This window comes from Macaca nemestrina, chromosome 11 (assembly GCF_043159975.1).
Source record: "Macaca nemestrina isolate mMacNem1 chromosome 11, mMacNem.hap1, whole genome shotgun sequence".
NCBI classification, from domain to species: Eukaryota; Metazoa; Chordata; class Mammalia; order Primates; family Cercopithecidae; genus Macaca; species Macaca nemestrina.
Window position 1 is genome coordinate 128,032,140 of NC_092135.1, and position 18,120 is coordinate 128,050,259.

General features: G+C 45.4%; 1 protein-coding gene and 1 non-coding gene across 4 annotated transcripts in view; one reads left to right on the forward strand and one right to left on the reverse strand.

The window, feature by feature from the left end:
* The window catches only part of LOC105473961 (F-box protein 36), an 88,503-nt gene that overhangs the window by 11,701 nt on the left and 58,682 nt on the right, over positions 1-18,120 (forward strand). The window lies entirely within an intron of this gene.
* Positions 2,167-2,270, reverse strand: LOC112425242 (U6 spliceosomal RNA). Its single transcript, XR_003016311.1, has one exon. It is a non-coding gene; the product is annotated as a U6 spliceosomal RNA (small nuclear RNA).

Below are 18,120 nucleotides of genomic sequence, written 5' to 3' on the forward strand. Positions count from 1 at the left end.
CAAACAATTCTCCTGCCTCAGCCTCCCTAGTAGCAGGGATTACAGCTAATTTTTGTATTTTTAGTAGAGACGGGATTTTGCCATGTTGGCCAGGCTGGTCTCGAACTCCTGACCTCAGGTGATCCGCCCTCTGTGGCCTCCCAAAGTGCTGGGATTACAGGCGTGAGCCACCATGCCCAGCAGCCCCTCTTTTAAAAAAAAAAAAAAAAAAACGAATACACAAATATTTAAAAAAAGTTTCGTGATTAGAAAAGATTGGAAAATTCTAAGTAAAAGAAAATTATATTTCCTTCTTTTCTCTGAAATTTCTTAGAGCCTTTAAAATCCTATTTCGCATCATGAATCTCCAAGAGAAGACTGCAGAGTGGAGCTTTTCCTAGGACCACAGAACCCTCTTCTCCCTGAGCATCTTTAGGGACTGTGACTGGAATGCTGTTTGGGAAACCACTCAGCAGTCTGCCTGGTACACAGCAGAAAATGCTGAAGCAATGTTAAATACTGGCACTAAATCAGTCAGATTTTACCCTTTCCGTGACTCTTTCATTTTCTTTATTTATTTTTATTTTTATTTTTGAGACGGAGCTCTGTTGCCCAGGTTGGAGTGCAATGGCGCGATCTTGGCTCACTGCAACCTCCGCCTCCTGAGTTCAAATGATTCTCGTGCCTCAGCCTCCTGAATAACTAGGATTACAGGCACCCGCCATCACACCCGGCTAATTTTTGTATTTTTAGTAGAGACGAGGTTTCGCCACGTTGGCCAGGCTGGTCTTGAACTCCTGACCTCAAATGATCCACCTGCCACGGCCTTTCAAAGTGCTGGGATTGCAGACATGAGCCACTGCGCTCAGCCTGTCCTTTGGTTTTACAAATAAATGTGCTGCTGTGGTTCTACAACCATTTTATTCTAACGTCCTCTGTAGAAATATTTTTAACTAATAATCTAAAAGAAAATACCTACACCCTCAAATGTGTTATATGCCACATTTTAACGCCTTAACTTGTGCTTCCAAAATCTGATGAACATGTTTTGATGCATGCCACAGAGGAAAGCATCTGTCATCACTGTGAATATGGTAGAATTTCTTACAAATGTTTTATTGTTTGGGAAAGCTCAGCTCTGACCAACCCTCTGGATTTGTGGCTGTACAAAGCAGGTATAATTGGAGCAGAGAGTAAGCCTGAAAATCGTAAGAGTCTCAGACGCACCAGCTCAGCACAAAATCTTGGAACGTTGACAGTTCACAAAAACGCATTGACCAGCGTGTGATAATAATATCGAACATTAGCCAGATGTGGTGGTGCATGCCTGTAATCCCAGCTACTTGGGAGGTTGAGGCAGGATAATCTCTTGAACTTGGGAGGCGGGGGTTGCAGTGAGCCGAGATCGAGCCACTGCACTCCAGCGTGAGTGACAGATCAAGACCTTGTCTCAAAAAATAAAAGAGTTGAGATAAAAACATTAGTGTTACTCAGCATCAGTAGTCAATTTCTGCATTTTATTATAAAATTAAGCCTGATCCATGTAGCTGATCATAAATCTATTCTCCATATTACATCCAACATGAACTTTTAAAATTGCAAACCTAATCACCGTATCTCACCAACTCTAAAATGCCCCTGAGTATAGGCCACATCATTATTTCACATATAGCCCAGAAAGAAAACAATGCTAATTAAACTTTGATTTCAGCGATTTTGTAAGAAAAAAAGTGTCTCACAATCATTGGAATATAGTATGCCAACCACCTCACCTCCTTAAAAACCAAAAATTTGGCTAGGCGCGGTGGCTCCCACTTCTAATCCCAGCACTTTAGGAGGCCGAGGCGGGCAGATCACTTGAGGTCAGGAGTTTGAGACCAGCCTGGCCAGCATGGTGAAACCCCGTCTCTACTAAGAATGTAAAAATTAGCTGGGTGTAGTGGCGAGTGCCTGTAATCCCAGCTACTTGGGAGGCTGAGGCAGGAGAATCGCTTGAACCCGGGAGGCAGAGGTTGCAGTGAGCAGAGACTGCACCATTGCACTTCAGCCTAGGCGACAAGAGCGAAACTCCGTTTCAAAAAAATAATAAAAATTTTAAAAATAATAAAAACCAATAATTTTTCATCTTCCCCGTATCAGGACAAAGCTCCTGACCGTGTTCTACAAAGCCAGCATATTTCTCTCTTTTTTTTTTTAAGCAGGCTCAGAAGGGAAAGGGTGTCTCTTGCTCAGGGGCCATGCTAATTTCTGTATCGTTTCAATTTTAATATATGTGCTGCGGAAGCGAGCACAGGTCTCTCTTCTTGATAGCACTTACCATGGTGGACATCTTAGTTTTGCTTATGTGTTTATCTGATCAGTATCTTTTGGGTTTTTTTTTTGTTGTTGTTTATTAGACGGTCTCACTGTGCCGCCCCAGGCTGGGCGATCTTGGCTTGCTGCAACCGCCGCCTCTTGGGTTCATGTGATTCTCATGCGTCAGCCTCCCGAATAGCTGGGATTACAGGCACCCACCATCATGCCCGGCTAATTTTTGTTGTTTTTTTTTTTTTTTTTTTTGTAGAGATGGGGTTGTAGAGATGGCGTGAGCCACCGTGCCCGACCGGATTGGTTAGATACAACTTTCTTTTCTTTTTCTTTTTTTTTTTTTTGAGGCGGAGTTTCGCTCTTGTTGCCCAGGCTGGAGTGCAATGGCGCCATCTCGGCTCAGTGCAACCTCCGCCTGCTGGGTTCAAGCGATTCTCCTGCCTCAGCCTCCCGAATTGCTGTGATTAGAGGCACCCGCCATCATGCCTGGCTAATTTTTATTTTTATTTTTTTGTAGAGGTGGGGTTGTAGAGATGGCGTGAGCCACCATGCCCAACCGGACTGGTTAGATACAACTTTCTTTTCTTTTCTTTTCTTTTTTTTTGAGGCGGAGTTTCGCCCTTGTTTCCCGGGCTGGAGTGCAATGGCGCCATCTCGGCTCAGTGCAACCTGCGCCTGCTGGGTTCAAGCGATTCTCCTGCCTCAGCCTCCCGAATTGCTGGGACTACAGGCACCCGCCATCATGCCCGGCTAATTTTTGTATTTTTTGTAGAGATGGGGTTGTAGAGATGGCTTGAGCCACCATGCCCGGCCGGATGGGTTAGTTTTCTTTTCTTTTTTTTTTTTCTTTTGAGACGGAGTCTCGCTCTGTCGCCCAGGCTGGAATGCAGTGGCGTGATCTCTCAGGTCACTGCAAGCTCCGCCTACGCGGTTCACGCCATTCTCCTGCCTCAGCCTCCTGAGTAGCTGGGACTACAGGTGCCCGCTGCCACGCCTGGCTAATTTTGTTTTTTGTATTTTTAGTAGAGACGGGGTCTCATCGTGTTAGCCAGAATGGTCTCAGTCTCCCGACCTCGTGATCCGCCAGTCTCGGCCTCCCAGAAGTGCTGGGATTACAGGCATGAGCCACTGCGCCTGGCCGGGTTAGTTTTCTTACCCCAAAAAACAGATACACCTTTTTTTTTTTTTTTTGAGGCGAAGTTTCGCTTTTGTTGCCCAGGTTGGAGTACAATGGCGCCATCTCGGCTCCCTGCAACCTCCGGCTCCCAGGTTCAAGCGATTCTCCTGCCTAAGCCTCCCGAGTTGCTGGGACTACAGGCACCCGCCATCATACCCTGCCATCATGCCCCGCCATCATGCCCAGCTAATTTTTGTATTTTTTTGTAGAGATGGCTTGAGCCACCATGCCCGGTCGGATGGGTTAGTTTTCTTTTTTTTTTTCTTTTGAGAAGGAGTCTAGCTCTGTTGCCCAGGCTAGAGTGCAGTGGCGCGATCTCTTGGGTCACTGCAAGCTCCGCCTACGCGGTTCACGCCATTCTCCTGCCTCAGCCTCCTGAGTAGCTGGGACTACAGGGGCCCGCTGCCACGCCTGGCTAATTTGTTTTTGTATTTTTAGTAGAGACGGGGTCTCATCGTGTTAGCCAGGATGGTCTCAGTCTCCCGACCTCGTGATCCTCCATCTCGGCCTCCCAAAAATGCTGGGATTACAGGCATGAGCCACTGCGCCCGGCCAGGTTAGTTTTCTTACCCCAGAAAACAGATACACCTTTTTTTTTTTTTTTTTTTTTTTTTTTTTGAGGCGGAGTTTCGCTTTTGTTGCCCAGGTTGGAGTGCAATGGCGCCATCTCGGCTCACTGCAACCTCCGGCTCCCGGGTTCAAGCGATTCTCCTGCCTCAGCCTCCCCAGTATCTGGGATTACAGGCATGCGCCACCACCCCCGGCAAATGTATTTTTAGTAGAGGCGGTGTTTTGCGGTGTTTTGCTGTGTTGGCCAGGCTGGTCTGAACTCCCGACCTCAGGTGAGCCACCGCGCCCGGCCCAACAGATACAACTTTCTACCTCATAATAATGTTTCAAGGATTATATGAGGTAAGATATACAAATTTTTTGCACATTTTCCTGCCCTATCTTACATTTTTGTTATGGTAAGGTCCTTTTGTACCAAGATGAGCCTTCCTCCTGTTTAAAACTGTATTAAAGTATATCTTCAGCATTTTTTAAAAAAGAACAGCCTGGCCAGCATCGTGAAACCCCATTTCTACTAAAAATACAAAAAAAAAAAAAAAAAAAAATTAGCCGGGCGTGGTGGCAGGCGCCTGTAATCCCAGCTACTCAGGAGGCTGAGGCAGGAGAATCGCTTGAGCCCGGGAGGTGGAGGTTGGAGGGAGCTGAGATCACGCCACTGCAGTCCATTCTGGGTGACAAAGCACGATTCTGCCTTAAAAAAAAAAAAAAAAAAAAAAAACAGAAAGAGAGAAATAGATTGCCATTTGGCTGGAAAAAGTGGTTTCCACATTCATACCCTTTAAAGCCTCCGCTCCGCCATTACAGTCTTCCGCACTTTGGTTCCCCAAGGCTCCCTCTTCTGAAGATGGCGGCCATGGGAGCCGAAGGGAGCTAGGAACCGCCCAGCGCGGTGGCTCACACCTGTAATCCCAGCACTTTGAGAGGCCAGGGTGGGCAGATCACCTGAGGTCGGGAGTTTGAGACCAGCCTCAACTCCCGTGGTGAAACCACGTCTCTACAAAAAAATACAAAAATTCACCGGGCATGGTGGCGCCGGCTCGTAGTCCCAGTTACTTGCAGGCCGAGGTGGGAAGATTGCTTTAGCCCAGGAGTCCAGGGTACAGTGTACCGGGATTGCGCCACTGCATTCTAGCCTGCTTGGCTGGAGTGAGACCCTGTCTGAAAAAAATGTATAAAAAAGGGCCAAGAAGCTCTTGGCAACATTTTTAATGCTTTTACATTCTGCCCACTGTGTCAAACTAATTGTTCCCAATTAGTGGAGCTTGTTTAAGCTGTGACTAAAGGATGTTTTTATATAAGTGAAATAATTATTCCTAAATATTACTTTTAAACACGGATTTTGTTTAACCTTGTTTCTTTTTTGGAGGGTGGTAACACCAAGACTACTTTATTAAAAGCATAACTAAGAGCAATTGATGGATACGTAAAGACGTAGTAGGCACATCCATGTAGTAGTGCCACTGTGAGGAGCATTCAGGAGTAATTCTGCCTTAATGCTTAGGTATGTATCTGATTTATGGAAGATAGGCTGTAGGCTGTATAACCCATGTACGTATATGTTAGGGACTGAATTATGTCTCCCCGCAAAAAGATTTTTGGAAGTCCTAACCCTGAGTACCACAGACTATGACCTTATTTAGAAACAAGGTCATTGCAGATGAAATTAGTTAAAATGAGATTCTGCTAGAGTAGCATGAGCCCCTGATCCAATACTACTGGTGTCCTTACTGCTGGTGTCCTTATGTGAAGACAGACACACAGAAAGCCATGTGATGATGAAGGCAGAGATTGGAGGGATGCAGCAAAAGTTGCCAAAGATTTTCAGCAAACTAGCAGAAGCTAAGAAGAGACTTCCCCTTCAGAAAGAAGGAGCATGGCCTTACTAACACCGTGAGTTATCCCCAGAATCGTGAGAACTAAATTTGTGTTATTTTAAGCCACCCCATTTGTGGTTCTTTGTTATGACGGTCCTGAGTGTGTGAAGCTATTTGTGGCCCACCTACTTGATTCACCTAAATATGTTAGTGGGAAAATAGAGTTGCCTGGGTGCGTCGGTCATTTCACACCTGTCCGAGCCTCCACCTGAGATAAATCACCATCTGTTTGGCACAATCCCCCAGCCTACCACTTGCCACTGGACCAAGGATAGACACCTGACTCTAGTGCAGTGAATCTACCGACTGACCAGCAGCCATAGGACTTGGGTGGCCTGGTGTGGAAAGAGGAGCCCCTTCTTGAAAATGGGGACTAATCTGGGCATGGTGGCTCACGCCCTGTAATCCCAGCACTTTGGGTGGCTGAGGCGGGCAGATCATGAAGTGAGGAGATCGAGACCATCCTGGCTAACATGGTGAAACCCCGTATCTACTAAAAATACAAAAAAAAAGCCAGGCATAGCAGCTGTAGTCCCAGCTACTCGGGAGGCTGGGGCAGGAGAATTGCTTGAACCCGGGAGGCGGAGGCTGCAGTGAGCCAAGATAGTGCCACTGCACTCCAGCCTGGGCAACAGAGCAAGACTCCGTCTCAAAAAAAAACAACAACAAAAAAAAGAAAATGGGGACTAAGACATAGAAGAATATAGCTGCAGAGAGTAGCTTCAGGGAACTGAAATAGGTTCAGAGGAAGCTCGAAGTGGCCATTCTGAAGTTTATGCAAACTGCTGGCCAGGAGAGGTGAAAAAAAAAAAAAATAGAGAAGAGACATGACAGTGGGACAGGGGATTTGTTACTCTCACTCCAGGCTGCAAGTTGCCTCTCCACAATTAATGTCACCTTTTAGTAGAGAACCCAACTTTTCAGGTCTGGCATGGTAGCTCACACCTGCAATCCCAGCACTTTGGGAGGCCAAGGCAGGTGGATCACTTGAGGTCATGAGCTCAAGACTAGCTTGGCCAACATGGCGAAACCCTGTCTCTACTAAAATACAAAAATTGGCCGGGCATGGTGGCACCTGCCTATAATCCCAGCACTCAGGAGGCCAAGGCAGAAGAATTGCTTGAACCCAGTAGGCAGAGGTTGCAGTGAGCTGAGATTATGCCACTGCAGTCCAGGCTGGGTGACAGAGGGAGACTCCGTCTCAAAAGAAAAAAAACTTTTAGATAGGCTTAATGCTTCCCATTTTGATGGGTTGGTGGTGGTGGTGAATTTCCATAATATAGGGAGTTGAGTGGTTTTTGAGGGAGAAGGGCCCTCAAATCCAACCTCGTGTCCTAACCTCGCTGACAGCTAAGTGTGACTTGGAAGCTAAGTATTAACTAAAGACTTTTAGAAAGTTTCTTTAAAGGGAGGTGGGATAGGGCTGGGCCTCTTCGTCGTCTGGCTACTTAGAAATAAAATCAAGGGGCCGGGCGCGGTGGCTCAAGCCTCTAATCCCAGCACTTTGGGAGGCCGAGGCGGGCGGATCACAAGGTCAGGAGATCGAGACCACAGTGAAACCCCGTCTCTACTAAAAATACAAAAAATTAGCCGGGCGCGGTGGCGGGCGCCTGTAGTCCCAGCTACTCAGGAGGCTGAGGCAGGAGAATGGCGGGAACCCGGGAGGCGGAGCTTGCAGTGAGCCCAGATTGCGCCACTGCACTCCAGCCTGGGCAACAGCGTGAGACTCCGTCTCAAAAAAAAAAAGAAAAAAAAAAAAAGAAATAAATCAAGGGTGAGAGGTAAAATGGATAATAGGAGGCAGCATCCCTCCCCAACGCACCACAACCCTGTGCCGGACTCCCAAGAGCACGTGGCATAGCAGTGTATTCTGCCATTCCGCTGTGTACCACCCTCTGTCCTGTCTTGCCTTTCCCTTTCTCTTCAGTTCTTTCTGTTTCCTTTTATTTCTTTTCCTTCTTGTTTGTCTTTACCTACCCGGCATAAAAATGCTGGTTAGTACCTTTGGGTTCCTCATTCTGGTTACCTGTTGCAGTGAGTCTGTATCCTGAGAAATTCATGGAGATCACCATGATTAGAAGTCATGGCTACTGAGCCAAGCGTCATAGACTTGAAGCCTAGCAGCTTCCAGGGGCTCCAGGACCATCAGGTGGGAAGGCCCTGAGGGGTCCGGGACAGCTCCAGACTAGCTCCACAGGGGCAGAAGTGTACCAGGGCCTACCTGCTGCTCCACCACGGGCTCGGCTACTTGTCTCCCACCACGTCTCTGGGTCTACATGTCCCTCGGCTTTTGCTTCCCATACCAAAGGCTCAGTTCTGAGCCTCAAGTTCCATTTCCTCCCACCAGAGGATCTGACGCTCTCATTCAGCCACTCCGCCCTGTTTGGGAGCTTTCCCCCACAGTCAAGCCAGTCTATTGCCCATCCTTGGATCATGTGGTAGGAGCTGATGTTTTTACCACCCGCCTCTGTCCGTCTTCTTGTGGTTACAGTGCCCTCGTTTTCCACAGGAAAGTCATGCTTCCCTCACCCTCATTTTGTATGGTCCAAATAGTGTCATATGGACCCACCATCCTCAGTGTCCATAGTGATGCAGAGATAGGTCCACTCCCCGATCTTAGCCAATGAGATGCTTGAGAAAGGCACACTTCCTTTATCCCTGAACTTGCGGTTGTAGTGATGTGAACCAGGGTCTAGCAGCCATGCTGTCACCACCACCAGGGACAACCTACCTACAGATGCAGTCAATGTGGAGGGAGAGGAACCAGCGGGTGAAGGAGAGGTGGGGTCTCTGTGGCACTGTTTGAGCCTCCACAGCCAGCTAGGCATTACCGTTAGGTGAGTCAATAGGCTCCTCTTCTTTGCTCAGATCAGGTTGAGAGGGTTTTCCATCACCTGTAACTGAAAATGTCCTAACTAGTCCAGGTCAGTTGGCCGCCCTGGTGCAATCAGCAGTGGCTGGAGTAGCAGGCCAGATGTCACCTGCAGAACAAAGTGTGCTCAAGTCAGCCCTTGAAATGGGGCTGTGGGACGGGCAGTGTGAAGCTGAGTCTTTCCACTATAAATAAGGCTGTGCAAGGCCAAGTTAATACATGTTTGGAGTTCATAAATCATGGTGGCTATGGTTATCAAATTAAAAAAAAATCAAAACCACCAGTAGCCTCAAAAAACACATGATTGGAAATGTGAGAGGCTGTCAGGAGCCCTGGTCCGTGGGCAGCCTCGCTGGAAGTGCTGTGACCATGTGTGTGTGTGAACCAGGACAAACTGCTGATGTAGACATCTCCCCAGATCCATTCCTCTAAACTGTGTAAAGTGATTATGTATTGAATCACTTGCCTAAGACAGAGTAGTGTCTGTTTGCTGAATGAGATTCTTCCCCACAATATGGTTTGGATTTGTGTCCTTGCCCCCATCTCATGTCCAGATTGTAATCCCAGTGTTGGAGGAGGGGCTTGGTGGGAGGTGTTTAGATCATGGGGGCGGAATTCCCTCTTGCTGTTGTGATAGTGAGTTCTCATGAGATCTGGTTGTTTAAAAGTGTGCAGCACCTCCCCCTTCTCTCTGTCTTCCTCCTCTGTCCATGTAAGATGGGGCGAGCTTCCCCTTCACCTCCCATCATGACTGTAAGTTTCCTGAGGCCTCCCCAGCGATGCTTCCTGTACAGCCTGTGGAACTGTGAGTCACTTAAAACCTCTTTTCTTTATAAATTACCCAGTTTCAGGTAGTTCTTTATAGCAATGCAAGAACAGACTAATATACCCCCTTTCTCAAAGACTGCCACTTCTATATTCTGTATTTTAGAAGTCAGCACTGTTTGAGGAATTGAAATGAAATGAAACCTAAGGTAAAATAAAGCTAGCAAACAAAGGAGAGATTTGTGTAGACAGTCTAGACAAGTTTACATTCCACATTAAACACTTGCATTTATTTAACAGTTTCATTTATGACTTTACAGTTGTTTAATAAATATTATGGCATTCCAACTAGGAAGATAGTATCACCCCTTTACACATGAGAAAATCAAATGAATGGCTTAAGGCAAAAATTCTTTTATTAGTACCCAAAAGTCTAGACTTCATTATTATTTTAAATTTAGAAAAGTAAAATTTCAATAGTTAGTGGCTAGCAAAACTGTATTTTTTTTTTTTTTTTTTTGAGAGGGAGTCGTGCTCTGTTGCCCAGGCTGGAGTGCAGTGGTGTGATCTCGGCTTCCTGCAAGCTCTGCCTCCTGGGTTCACGCCATTCTCCTGCCTCAGCCTACAGGTGCCCACCACCACGGCCGGCTAATTTTTTTGTATTTTTAGTGGAGATGGGATTTAGCCAGGATGGTCTTGATCTCCTGACCTTGTGATCCGCCTGCCTCGGCCTCCCAAAGTGCTGGGATTACAGGCGTCAGCCACCGTGCCCGGCCCCAAAACTGATATTTTTAAGTGTGAACTAATAATTTGGTTAGGTTTATTCAGAAAATAAACTTTAAGGATTTAGGGATTTGCAAGCTTCAGTTTGAAGTAGGTTTAGATAGCTAAAGATCTTTGGATTTTGTAAAGAGAAAATTAATTGAAGAAAGAATTTAAGGTAAATATGATTTATGACTATCTGTTTTAGATGTGAAGTGGTAAACAATATTGGCAAAGCCACAGATTGGGAGTAGAGTGGGGGAAGGAAGACAGGAAGATAGTCAGGTAAAGGAGTTTGTAAGTCATTCATAACCAACCAACACTACCCATATAGCATGATAGTTATGAATATACCAAGGCCTTTTAGACCACTCTGGAATGCACTTTGACCCTCTCTTTTAAATCATGAATTTCTATTGTTTTTTTTTTTAAGCCGAAGTCTCGCTCTGTCACCCAGGCTGGAGTGAAGTGGTGCAATCTCAGCTCACTGCAACCTCCATCTCCCAGGTTCAAGCAGTTTTCCTGCCTTTGCCTCCCAAGTAGCTGGGACTACAGGTGGCCGCCACCACGCCCAGCTAAGTTTTGTATTTTTGATAGAGATGGGTTTCACCATGTTGGCCAGGCTGATCTCAAACTCCTGACCTCAGGTGATCCACCCACCTCGGCTTCCCACAGTGTTGGGATTACAGACATGAGCCACCACCCCTGACCTAAATCATGAATTTCTTCCTTAATTTGTGCAAAATTTAGTGTACTTGCATTTCCTTCTGTGTTCTTTTCTATCCTTAAGATTTTTCAGTGCAGAAATATTCTTGTGTGGGATAGACATTAAAAGACGAAACTGGAAGCCGGGTACTGTGGCTCATGCCTATAATCCCAGCACTTTGGGAGGCTGAGGCAGGTGGATCATCTGAGTTCAGGAGTTTGAGACCAGTCTGACCAACATGGGGAAACCCTGTCTCTACTAAAAATACAAAATTAGCCAGGTGTGGTGGTGCATGCCTGTAATCCCAGCTACTTTGGAGGCTGAGGTGTGAGAATCCCTTGAACATGGGAGGCAGAGGTTGCAGTGAGCTGAGATTGCGCCATTGTACTCCAGCCTGGGTAACAAGAGTAAAACTTCGTCTCAAAAAAAGAAAAAAAGAAAAGAAGAAGAAACTGGTAATTGGGAAGATGAAGTAAAACAGGAGTAAGAACTTTGCATTGCAGCCCTAGTGGGTTATGGTGGAGGGAAGGAAGCAGAGGTGGGTACCTGAGACCATAGGACTGCACTTGCATAGAACATGTATGATCCAGATAGATGCAGCCAGGTCTTGGTGCACTGCTGTGTTTAAAGTGTGCTGTGAGCTAAGCCTCTGCAGCATAGTTTATGGTGGTCCTATCCCCTTGTAAAAATTATCTTTTGAACTCACCCATTGTCACCTCTATCCTTCATTCAGCTTTTGCTTATGCTACTCCTCCCCTTGGAACACCCTTTCCCCAGTCTTTGCCTAGTGTCATTCATCCTGTTAGATCTGCCTGCATCTCTGCCAAGAATCCCCTTAACTTGGCCTTTTTTAGGGGTGAGTTTGAGGAGAAAGCTTAGGAAATAATAAGCCAAATGTTTGTGTCTTAAAACATCCAGGTAACTCTGGATAGTGACAGCCAACAACGTGGAGTCATAAAAGCAAAAATAAACATTTGAATAAGCAACAAGACATTGAAGACAATATCTCTTGACATAATCAACAACAGGCAACATCAGTTTCTTAGCATCTCATAGAGACTGATAAAGGAGACAATTTCTTTCTAGCAAACAAGAGATGGTGAATGGAAATTAGCCTCTTCTAATGTAACCTGTATAGACTAAACACTGTAAAAGCCTAATGTTCAGCTAGCACATGGTCATGAATCCAGCTTTTAGTACAATGCCAAGCACAGTGTGAACTCAGTACATATTTGTTGGATTAATAAATATTAGTCCTATTTGCTGTTGGATTAAAAGCAAGTATAGAGGTCGGGCGCTGTGGCTCATGCCTGTAATCCTAGCACTTTGGGAGGCTGAGGCTAGTGGATCACCTAAAGTCAGGAGTTCCAGACCAGCCTCGCCAACATGGTGAAACCCCATGTCTACTAAAAATACAAAAAATTAGCCAGGCATGGTGGCGGGTGCCTGTAATCTCAGCTACTTGGGAGGCAGAGGCAGGAGAATCGCTTGAACCCCGGAGATGGAGGTTGCAGTGAGCCAAGATCACACCATTGCACTCCAGCCTGGGCAACAAGAGTGAAACTCCATCTCAAAAATAAATAGCAAGTATGGAGCACAAAAATGGCACAAAGCAAGGAAGTAAGTCAGGAAGGGTTTTATGCAGGTTGTGACTATATGATATGCATCTCAAAAAATGTTATATTTTCCGGAGGAAGTAGGGAGCTGGAATAATTCTAGGCAGGAGGGATTCATTTTAGCAGTGAGTGAATTGTGATACTACAGCTGGGAAGTACAGGGATGTGCTGAAATGTAGGGCATCGTCAGTGGCTAGAATGAGATGATGCTGAAGGGGAGATGGACAGGGGTCACTCCTTGGCCTTCTGTGCCAACCCAAGGATTTGGGCCACGGGGAAGGAAAAAAGATCACATCGACATCAGCATCTTAGTAAGAGGCCTTTGGCTGCTGTGTTGAAGATAGCTTGGATCAGTTCAAGCCCGTAGAGGCAGAGAGCTTTCTTTATTAGATTTTGTCATGATCTTCTACAGCACCACAGAGTTGAATGTCAAGTTATATTAAGGAAGTGAAATCAATAGAATTTAGTCATGGAGTTGATGTTTTGTGATGACAGAGGCTAAGAGAGTCTAGAATGACTCAACTAGTGCCACCAAAATAAGGAATACAGGAAGTGGACTAGGTAGGTTTCTAAGGGAAGATGATGAGATCAGTTTTTTTATAGCTGAGTATAAACTACCCCTGTGGATTACAGGTGGGTGTGCACAGTAAGCAGCTGCATAATTTAGTACAGATACAGATTTTGATACAGATTTTGACTCAGCAGCACTGAAAACTGTTTGAATTAGATTACCTAGACAGAGGAGGGATGTCACTAAGGACAGAGCTTCCACATTTAGAAGTCAGGCTGGGTGTGGTGGCTCACGCCTGTAATCCCAGCACTTTGGGAGGCCAAGACAGAAGGTTCACTTTGAGGCCAGGAGTTCAAGACCCACCTAAGTAATATAACAAGACCCTGTCCCTACAAAAAGAAAATAAATAAATTATGTTTTTAAAAATAAACATTTAAGAAGTGAAGGCAGAGGAGCACTTGTGTCCTCACTTTTACATGTACTTTTTACTTTTGGGGGAAAATGTACATCATTGATATTGGTGTTCTAATCTCCACAAGTTATTTGAGGTTGGGTTAAATATTTTTCATTGTAAGTAACGAATTGCGTTTGGAGCAGGAACAGTCTGAAAAAACAGTGTTAGTAAAGGCATGGGAAAAGGCCTCCTCTGTGTGATGTCCCAAGGAGTGTAAATTAGTACATCCTTCCTGTGGCAGAAACCATTAGTTGCCCCCAATATCCATTTTCCCTTTTCCTTAGTAAACAATTATCTGACTTTTAGCCGAACACATGGGCTTTAGAGAAAAAAAATTTAAAAAAAGACTTCATTTCTCATCCTCGCTTACAGCTACAGCTAGCCATGTGACTAAATTCTGGCTAAGGGGATGGCAGTGGAAGGGGTGACTGACTACACAGAAGAATCTGTGAGAGTTGGACCCTTTTCATCTCTTCCTTCTTTCTGCTGTTTAGAATGCAGATTCTGTGGCTAGGACTTCAGCAGCTATCTGGTACCACGCAAAAGCAGCCAAATTCTGAAAGTGACGGAAAACCCAAATGAAAGGGGCCTGGTTCCCTGGGTTATGGACTCCGCCTCTTTTTTTCTTTTCTTTTTTTTTTTTTTTTTTTTTAGATGGAGTCTTGCTCTGTCGCCCAGGCTGAAGTGCAGTGGCACAATCTCGGCTCACTGCAACCTTTGCCTCCCAGGTTCAAGCAATTCTCCTGCCTCAGGCTCCCTAGTAGCTGGGACTACAGGCGCCCGTCACCATGCCTGGCTAATTTTTGTATTTTTTAGCAGAAGCGAGGTTTCACCATGTTGGCCAGGCTGGTCTCAAACTCCTGACCTCGTGATCCACCCGCCTTGGCCTCCCAAAGTGCTAGGATTATAGGTGTGAGCCACTGCGCCCGGCCTCAGGACTGCCTCTTTTTTTTTTACATAAATGCCTGTCTGTATAAGCCACCCTTTTGGCTATTCTGTCTCATTCAACTGAACATAGTTCTGTCTGATGTGCTTCCCAAAGACAGCTTAGCAATGTTTTGTCAAGTAACATGTGCACATCCTTTATTCTGGCATCCCATCTCAGGGAATTTACCCTAAGGAAATAATTACGCAAATAGGGAGTGGGGAAGAGTAAAATAAAAGTCCTTCAAAGAAAATTGGTTAAGTAAATTAAAATTATGTAAAAAGGAACACTGTGAAGCCACTAAAAATAATGATGCTATATTTAGACATCACATGAATAGATGTCTGTGACATAAAGTATAAGAAGAGATTATAGACGAGCATGTTTAGAATTATCCCATTCATATAAAACGTATACACACATACAAATGAATCTATATAAGTATATAGATACTCAGAAATACTTGGTGGATATCTGTAAGTATAAAAATATTTCAATATTCTTTGCCAGGCGTGGTGGCACACGCGTGTAATCCCAACACTTTGGAAGGCCGAGGCAGGCGGATCACCAGATCAGGAGTTCGAGACCATCCTGACCAACATGGTGAAAGCCCATCTCTACTAAAAATACAAAAGTTAGCTGGGCATGGTGGTGCGTGCCTGTAATCCCAGCTACTCAGGATGCTGAGGCAGGAGAATCACTTGAACCCAGGAGGCGGAGGTTGCAGTGAGCCGAGATCGTGCCATTGCATTCTAACCTGGGTGACAGAGCGAGACTCTGTCTCAAAAAAAAAAAATCCAATATTTTTCAATACCTGGAAATGGACTTTTATTTTTTTATAGTTTCTTCCCATGCTTTTATTTTTAAACTATTATTTAAACTATTTATGATCAGCTTGACCATTATTATAAAAACTATAACGTCTTTTTAATTTTTTTAAGTGCTCTCTTTAAAAACCTAGTATCATTAAGAAAATAGTCTGGGCACAGTGGCTCATGCTTGTAATCCCAGCACTTTGGGAGGCCAAGGTGGGAGGATTACTTGAGCTCAGGAGCTTGAGACCAGCCTGGGCAACATAGCGAGATCTCTGTGTGTGTGTGTGTGTGTGTGTGTGTGTGTGTGTGAGTGAGATGGAGTTTCACTCTTGTGTGTGTGTGTGTGTGTGTGAGATGGAGTTTCACTCGTGTGTGTGTGTGTGTGTGTGTGTGTGTGTGTGAGTGAGATGGAGTTTCACTCTTGTTGCCCAGGCTGGAGTGCGATGGCATAATCTTGGCTCACCACAACCTCCACCTCCCGGCTTCAAACGATTCTCCTGCCTCGGCCTCCTAAGTAGCTGGGATTACAGGCATGTGCCACCACGCCCGGCTAACTTTGTATTTTTAGTAGAGACAGGGTTTCTCCACGTTAGTCACACTGGTCTATGGACTCCCGACCTCAGGTGATCTGCCCACCTCAGCCTACCAAAGTGCTCGGATTACAGGCATGAGCCACCGTGCCCAGCCTACTTTTTCTTTAGAAATATATTCACAGGCAATGGGAAGTCCTTGAAGGAATATGTAATGGGAGACGTGCAGTGGCATGATCTCAGCTCACTGCAGTCTCTGCTTCCCGGGTTCAAGTGATTCTCCTGCCTCAGCCTCCTGAGTACCTGGGATTACAGGCACGCACCACCACACCCAGCTAATTTTTTTTTTTTTTTTTGTATTTTTAGTGGAGATGGAGTTTCACCATGTTGGCCAGGCTGGTCTTAAACTCCTGAGCTCAAGTAATCCACCCGCCTCAGCCTACCAAAGTGCTGGGATTACAGGCCTGAACCACCACACCCAGTCCTGTGGTATAGGTTTTCATAGCCAATCTAAGGCAAGTAGTGTGGGACTTTAGTGAAGGGGTGGATTAGAGGGAGATTTTAGAGTTGAATTGAGGCTTGGTGACAGATTGAATGAGGGATGAAGACGTATAGGGTCTTCCAGATTTCTGTCTTGGGTGATTGGAATTGGGATATCATTAAAATAAGAACAATAAAGAAATAAGGAAATCTAGCTGAGTGTGGTGTCATGTGCCTATAGTCTCAGTTACTTGAAGCAGGAGGATCCCTTTAGTATAAAAGAGTTCAAGTCCAACCTGGGCAACATGGTGAAACCCCATCTCTTAAAAAAGAAAGAAACAAAGAAAGAAAATATGCTGCTCTGCCTACAGAGTAGCCATTCTTTCTTCTTTTACTTTCTTAATAAACTTACTTTCACTTTACAAACAATAAAAATTAAGAAAACAGAAGAAGAAAGAAAAAAAAAAGCAAATCTGTATGGTCTTTCTTTTCCTACTAAAATGTAAGCTCCATTGGAACAGGGACTTTTAATCATTTTATATATGGCTGTATCCCTAGCACCTAGTAAGAGTGCATGGCACAGAGCTGACACTCAATAAATATTTGTTGAATGATTATTTCCCGGTTAAGCCACTAAAAAGATCATTGCTGACTTAAGCAATAGCAGTCTCCATGTGGAGCTAGGCTATAGTACGTTGAAAAGTGATTGGAAGTGAGGAATTTGAGACAATACAAAGACAACACTTTAAAAGAACTTGTCTCTTGATGCCGGGCACAGTGGCTCACGTCTGTAATCCTAGCACTTTGGGAGGCAGAGGTGGGCAGATTACGAGGTCAGGAGATGGACACCATCCTGGCTAACACGGTGAAACCCTGTCTCTACTAAAAATACAAAAAAATTAGCCGGGCGAGGTGGCGGGCGCCTGTAGTCCCAGCTACTCGGGAGGCTGAGGCAAGAGAATGGCCTGAACCCAGAGGCGGAGCTTGCCACTGCACTCCTGCCTGGGGGACAGAGCGAGACTCCGTCTCAAAAACAAACAAACAAACAAACAAAAAACTTGTCTCTGGAATACAACAGATACATTAGATGGTAGCCAACTGGAAGATAATTTACATTAAATTGTCTCAGGAAAAATTAATCATAGCATGTAGCTTCAGTGCCTCCAGCAGCCACCCTGAGCTCTAGGACAGGGGAAACTGGCCCAAGGGAGCTGGCAAGAGCAGTGAGACCAGGAGCTTGCTTTAAAACCACAGCCCAGGCCAGGCACAGTGGCTCACACCTATAGTCCAAGCACTTTGGGAGCCTAAGGTGGGCGGATCACGAGGTTAGGAGTTCGAGACCAGCCGGCCAGCATGGTGAAACCCCGTCTCTACTAAAAATACAAAAATTAGCTGGGCATGGTAGCATGTGCCTGTAATCCCAGTGACTCAGGAGGCTGAGGCAGGAGAATCGCTTGAACTAGGAGGCAGAGGTTGCAGTGAGCTGAGATCACACCGCTGCACTCTAGCCTGGGCAACAGAGCAAGACTCCATCTCAAAAATAAATAAAATCACAGCCCAAAGGTAAAAGAGAGCTGAGTACAAGAGAGTGAGAGAGGAAAGTGAGGTATGGAGGTAAAGTAAGTTCTGTCTAAGGTCAGAAATGTCAAAGACAACATTATAACAAATTTCATCATAGATCTAATTAGTTATTATTTGCAATTCATGAGTCAGGGCAGCCTCCTTTCTACAGAACAGAATGAGAGCTTCCACTGAGCAATGGCCGAACGGTGGGTTT